Here is a 6306-nt window from a genome sequence, read left to right as displayed (position 1 = left end):
GCGTAGTGCGCCCGTCACATAGGCCTACTCGGTAAATTATAAAGTAGTCTCAAGGAACCTTTCCACAAAGAGATACTAACCAGGCCATGGACTCCTCTCTTTCACCATTCTCAGAGAATGAATGTATACTTTCAGGTGAAACATTACACACTATATTTTCTTGTTTTAACAATTATCCACCATGGTCTGGGTTCTATAAAACCCACCAATCTAGGTGTAAAAGTCATGGGAAACGCGAGGGAACGCCGTTACCGACTTCCAATAAATATCTAAGGCGTCCACTCATTTATTTAAAAATTGCAATGGGCAAAGACAGGCACGGGGGACGTCACGCGTTCCCCTACCTTTTCACTTCCACTTTTACCCCTGCACCAATTAGAACTGAATCTTAACCACTTGATCCCAAAAGTTACGTATCCCTCCCAAAGTTTTCGATTTTTAATAATTTTATATCCATCCAAAGGAACGAAATTAGTCGTGCACCATGATCTTGGTTCTGCCTCTAATCTTGACCTTTCACTCCGAAATTTAAGAGGGTTCGTTCATATATCTTTGTTCTATGAGGGGTTCTATACCCATCCATTCAAGTAATAACCAGGGGCGGCTTTAGGATTATAATTTTGGGTAGACCCCTCCCCCCTCGTATGGATACATATATTCGTTTGATTGATTGACAGTAGGAAATTACTTTTACAGTAGTGGTTGATAATATTTGTTAAATAATTATCTATAATTAATATAAATAATGGAAAATATATATTTACTCTCACTTGTCAATGGTCGAAGTGAGACGGTATGCGGTGGTATTCCATACCGCCTCTGGTTTCTCCGTGATGAAGGCATACCGCCTCTGGTTTTTCAGTGAGCAAGACACATTGTCACTGGAAAGTAGATGCTAAATACCTTTAATAAGTCAATTTTTGTACACAGTAATTGACGAGCAGCTTATGTAGAAATAATTTGTAACTTGCCAGCAGCGAAATTTTTGTCTTTTTCCTACCTTTTGTTCCTAAATGAGGTGAACTTTCTAAAAGAATTTCACTTAGTTTATAGTTTGATGTATCATATTGAATTGTTTCTTTCTTATTTATGTGTGTGTCTTCTTGCCTTAATGCATATAAGTGTCGTGTTTTAAGTATGGGGGGGGGGGATTTAGGGGTTTCTGCTATGGGAGCGGATCTTCCGGAGGTTTGGAATACTCCTCAGTCGAGTGGGAGTCTCGCAGGAAATTAATAATATAAAAACTCGGGTTTTGAGCATTTTCTTGTATAATTCTCTATAATACCACATAAGAGGATTTTTCAATTATTTTTTCAGAAAGTTGTTGACGGGATCAAAGTATCTCTTTGTCCCTCCCACTGTAACTATAGAGAAGTTCTCTAATGGTTTTTAGTCATTATGTAAATAGAAATGTAATCTTTTAGGCAACATACCCTCACCGTATTTGAATATTTAGATAGCTGGTATGTCAAAATCGTAATAAAACATACCGCCTCTGCTTTTCTTCCACTTTGAACACTGTTTACTCTTATATCTTTTAGCATTTATATAATTTTCAAAACTTTTGGGTAGGCCCGTGCCTACCCGCTAAGATCGCCACTGGTAATAACCCATTATCAGTCTTGGGAAGTAGCGTAACGCAAGTAACGCGTTACTTTTTAAGTAATGTTTCCTAGTAACACGTTACATTTTTTGCAAAGTAACTGTAACGGTAACGCGTTACAAATTTTTAAGTAACGTACCTAGTTTGCGTTACTTTTTTCGCGTTACATTTCGGATGAGTAACTATAACATATGTATATTTTTTTCGAAAACAAATGTTTCTTTCCTGTAAGTGAATTTCTCAGAATGAAATAATCGAGCATGAACTACGTATGTCAGTGACCGACAGTCACCGACACACAGAGAAACAGATAAGTTCGTAGTGCCACTTGCTGTTTTTGGAAGATGAGGACAGCCTTAATGTAATCAGGTGTACTGATTGCAAGCACCTGGAAGATTTGGTCGTGGATTTTGACAGCTCTAAATCAATACATTCAGTGAGTGAACTAGGAGTCCAATGATACCGGTAGTCTATTTTACTTTTATTGGTGTTGTTTTTATAAAGATGGAGAACGAAAATATTTTACCGTTCGAACATTTGAAAGAATACTTTTTTCTTAAAAGCTGAGGATGGTGGAGGACAGATTTATCAACAACTAAGGTGCCATAATTAACGATATACAGTAAGGGGTTAATATGAATAAACTGTGTTCTGATGAGCAGGCCTACTTTATTACTAGAAAATAGTTTGCTGATGGTATGTAATATTGGAGTTCTTTCAGATCAGTTTGCCTCCCGTTGATTATAGAGTTTGAAACTACCTTTAAAAACCATGTGTCGATTTTAAGATTTACTGGCAAGTTTTGATTCACCACCAATTCATGTGTTCTCATTTTATTAGTTGTAGTGTAATGTTTCTCTATATTCTGTATTTTTAATTTTACATAACAACATTGTTATTATTATATAATTAGTTTAGCTGAATAATAATAAGCAACCATGTTTTCTAACGCATAGGGATGAGCAAGACTCAAGCTAAAACTCGACTCGACTCGAATTCAAGTCGAGTTTCGAGTCAAGTCAAAGGTAATATTCTCGAGTCGAGTTCCGAGCCGATTCAGATTTTCGCGTCGAGTTTCGAGTCCAGTCGAGGTTGATAAATGGCTCGTTCGTTTTAACTCGTCCTGAAATTATGGCCTGATTATACTGGAAAGCGAAAGCCATGAGAAATGTAAGCTAAACAGTAATATGGAATACTTTTAGTGTTGCTCACGAGAGGGGACACTGCTCGCATCTCGTCTCGATAGCGAGACCACAAGATTTTTTATAACAAGCTCAGTTGGGCTCGGCTCAACTGAGAAGATGGTTCGAGCCGGCTCGCTTGGGGTGAACCATCGGCTCGAGCTGGCTTGGTTGGGATGAGCCATCTGCTCGGTTCGGCTCAACTGAGCCGAGTCGGTTGCGTGAGCTGTTGGCTCGGCTCACTTCTCGGTTCGGGTCGATAGTGAATGAGCTGTGAGCCGAGCTGCTCGAGTCGTTGACAATTGTAAACCTGGGCCCAGCAGTTTTGAAGATATTTGGCCAGTGCCCTATAACTTTTAACAGTGTTTGGCTTGAGCCTAAATACTCAACCTAGACCCTCAACCCAAATTCAGAAGCTCGTAAACAATGTCCTTGACTCCTAAACTTCACGACTACCGAGGTTGGCAATGAACTAGTTTTTTAGTATTCAAATACAAACCATTTATCTTTCATGTATAGTGTTGTTATAATTAATAATAATAATAATAATAATTAGTAGTAGTAATAGTAGGGTATATTGTCTATGTAATATACTTGAAGAATGTGCTCGAAACTACACACCGGATTTGGCTCGACTCTACTTGAAACTCAACCCCAATTCGAGTCGAGTTGGAGGAAATTTTTCGAAAGGAGTTCTCGGGTCGAGCTCAAAGATGTCTGTTTCTAGTCGAATCGAGTTTCAAAGAAAACTCGCTCGTGCCCATCCATACGAGTAACGCAGTATTGCATTTTATCAATGTTACATTACATGAAAACGTTCATATATCAAGTAAAAATTTGTCCTTGCATTTACATAAAGCGATTCAGAACGTGCGATAATAATAATAATAATAATAATAATAATAATAATAATAATAATAGTTGTAGTAATAGTAGTACGGAAAATTGAAGTAATATTTTTTTCACATATTTAAAGTTTCGGACCTAAAAGTAACGCGTTACTTTCGAAGTAAAGTAACAGTTACTTTTTTGGGGCAAGTAACTTACCCAACCCTGCCCATTATAGGTCAATATCCTTATATTTTTGGTAATCTTATTTATACCCTTGAAAGGGAACGAAATGGATCATCTAAACTGGCAGTGTTATACATATATATTAGGATCCTAAACATCATTTACAATTTCTTTTAACAATTCCCAAATTTAAAGGGAAGATCCTTGGTACCCCTCCCGAAATTTAAGAGGGGGATTAATGTACCCACGTTTTATAAAAGAGAATGGACTCTTGTACACACCCACATAACCATATAAGGGAATAATACCTCATCAAAGAGGATAAAAACTGCCGAAATTTATATTTTATACCCATAAAAGGGAACGAGAAAATTAAAGGTGGACTATACATACCCCCTCCATTGGTACATTAATGTACTTCTGTCCAACACCCTGTATTTAATCATATAACAATATAAGGTAATAAAGCGTTCATCAGAGAGGATAAAAACTCTCCAAATTTTCTTCCCGAGCAGAGACGTAACTAGGGGGAGAGGACAATCGGGGCTTGTACCCCGGATTGAGGGGGCTCAAAATTGGGCAAATATTTGGGGGAGCGTTTTGGTTTGGTTGATAACGGGGCGCTAAGGCGAGTCCTTGCCCTGGGCGACAACTAGCGTAGTTGCGTCGCTATAACCGAGAATAAGATAGACCACCATATCCCCTAATTCAAAAATTCAATGATGTCATAAAAGAGGGTGGGAGTTAATTTTAAATTACCCTCGAAAGTGTGGCCTAAGATCATGTGACCACTCGACGTCATACCATGAGACCTAAGGACGGGTCTAATTTTGAATTTCCCATGGGAACGGGGCCTAAGATCACGTGATCTCTACCAGCCAATCAGAATTATCAAAATTTTGCTAACTCGACTAGCTATCCAGGCACCACTGCTTACTACGATATTTCAAGTTAGGGAAGTTCAATTATTGCCCTTAAGTCAGATGGTCTTATCCTGTTGGTAGAAACCATCATTACCAAGAAATGTAGCGAGCATAAATTAGGTCCGCCTACAGAAATCTGTTAGGCGATTAGTTTGCATCGAAGCTGTAAACAGATAGTTACATTAAGCATCCCTGTTTTTAGTACTGTGCGATAATTTGATACCGTGTGCCAATCGATCGATAGGTAGTAAAATATCAAAATTTTTCGATATTACAATATTTCGCTATTTTGGCAATTTTTCGATATTCTTATAGCCTCAAGCTTACATTAATGTATGGTAATTCGTCCTCAATTGTTTAATACAATGACTACTATTTTCTGAGTTTAACGCCCATAATTCGTCGGTGAAAGGACTAAGTGGCGCATCTTGATTTTAATAATATTACAAGAGAACAATTTAAATGTCTCTTTAACCTTATTCCGTACATTTCAAAAAACACCATTTGCAGAAAGTTTGTGTGTCCCTTATCTAAGGCAGTGGTGCCCCCCTCATGTCCATGACGCACCTCCCCCCCTCAGTTGCCTATCCGAGGTGTTCTTCCATGAAAAAAATCTTTTCGATTAATTTTTATACCCTCTCAAATATATTTATATAGATTTTTAACCCCCCCCCAAATATTTCAATGACGCAGTTTGCGTCATAGCCCCCCCCCTTGTGGGCACCCCTGTCTAAGGAATTCAGCTACGAAATTTTTACGTTTGATAGAGGAGTTTAAATAAGGACGAATGGTGGTCAAAACTCAAAATCGAGTTACGCCACTTCGCCCCATTACCAACGAATTATGCTCCGAAGCTAAAGGAGATAATGATGATGAACAAGATGGTAAAATGAAGAAAGTGCGAGGGAACGGAAGAACCCAAAAAACATTCACCACGAATTTACATTGTCTGGATCGAGCAAGAAAACCCTCGTACCAGAGGTAAGCGCTTTATTACTTGATGCAACCCCTTCCGCTGGCCTAGTGGCTACAATGTGTGCCTTTGGTAGACGTGGTTTCAGATTCGATTCCGGTGGAGAATACACAAAACTTAATTTCATATTCACTCTCATTAATCATCTACGCCGTTTAACCTAAAGGGCATAACTGTGGGACACTAACTAACTAACTCTATGGCCTATAGAAGCCGTAGGTTCAATGTCGCGTTCAGAAAAGTTATCCATCGACTTCTGTCCTTAGTCATCTGTATCCAGTTTCTATTTTGTATTCTTATTTCTGCGAGATCCATCTTAATACTGCCATCTCATCTGCATCTTCCTAATGATCGTTTTCCGTTTGGATTTCCAGTTAAATTTTTGAAAGCGCTCCTACTTCTTCCATTGTGTCTACGTGACCCGCCCACCTAATCCTCCCAGACTTGATGGAGGTTCTCATAAATTCCTTCAAATTTCGAAGTTACTGTTGAAATAGTTCATATCTTAGAAACGACTCAAGTTACGAGAGTTAAATAAAACATGAATATACTTTTTTTTTTTTTTTTTTGAAGGGTCTTATCGAAATCATGAAAAAATGTATTTCGCCCCTC

This window comes from Thermobia domestica, chromosome 8 (genome assembly GCF_964235325.1).
Source record: "Thermobia domestica chromosome 8, izTheDome1.hap1.1, whole genome shotgun sequence".
Taxonomy (NCBI): domain Eukaryota; kingdom Metazoa; phylum Arthropoda; class Insecta; order Zygentoma; family Lepismatidae; genus Thermobia; species Thermobia domestica.
This window is presented reverse-complemented; position numbering follows the sequence as displayed.